The sequence below is a fragment of the Nanorana parkeri genome, unplaced genomic scaffold (genome assembly GCF_000935625.1).
Source record: "Nanorana parkeri isolate BGI_ZX_2015 unplaced genomic scaffold, ASM93562v1 scaffold2809, whole genome shotgun sequence".
NCBI lineage: Eukaryota > Metazoa > Chordata > Amphibia > Anura > Dicroglossidae > Nanorana > Nanorana parkeri.
This window is the reverse complement of record NW_017309077.1, coordinates 102,441-102,978: the sequence shown is the minus strand read 5'-3', so window position 1 is coordinate 102,978 and position 538 is coordinate 102,441.

The following is a 538-nucleotide window of genomic DNA, read 5'->3' as shown; positions in this document are numbered from 1 at the left end:
GAGGAAAAGGTGGGTAGACCTGGAGAGCTCTCTAACGGGCCAACCGCTGCAGATACTACCATGGATTCCCCCAGAACATAGAGAGATGGCGAATTCTACCTCCCCACTGACTAGGACCACTTTAACTATTTGGTCAAAATTATATCCCCAATTGGTAGGCCCCTACAACTCTCCCTTAATGCCACTATGGGGCCATTCATTTTACCCTCCAGGTCTCTTGGACAAAGGCCTACGACACTGGTCTAATAACAAACTCCCTAAACTATACGAGGTCCTACAAGAGTCCGGGGGTATAAAAACACTGCAACAAATTCAGACCAGATTTGGATGTAGACCTTTGGACAACTGGCGGTATCATCAGCTACAGCATTTCATCTCCTCTCTCCCAAAACCGCTACGATCTATAAAAAACCTACACCCATTGGAAACCCTATTAACACAAACAGAATCTCCACCACATGGTCTCTCCCAAATGTACAAAATAATGCTATCCTCCCGGATGTCTCAAGACCCGCCATACATATCACAATGGGAGGTA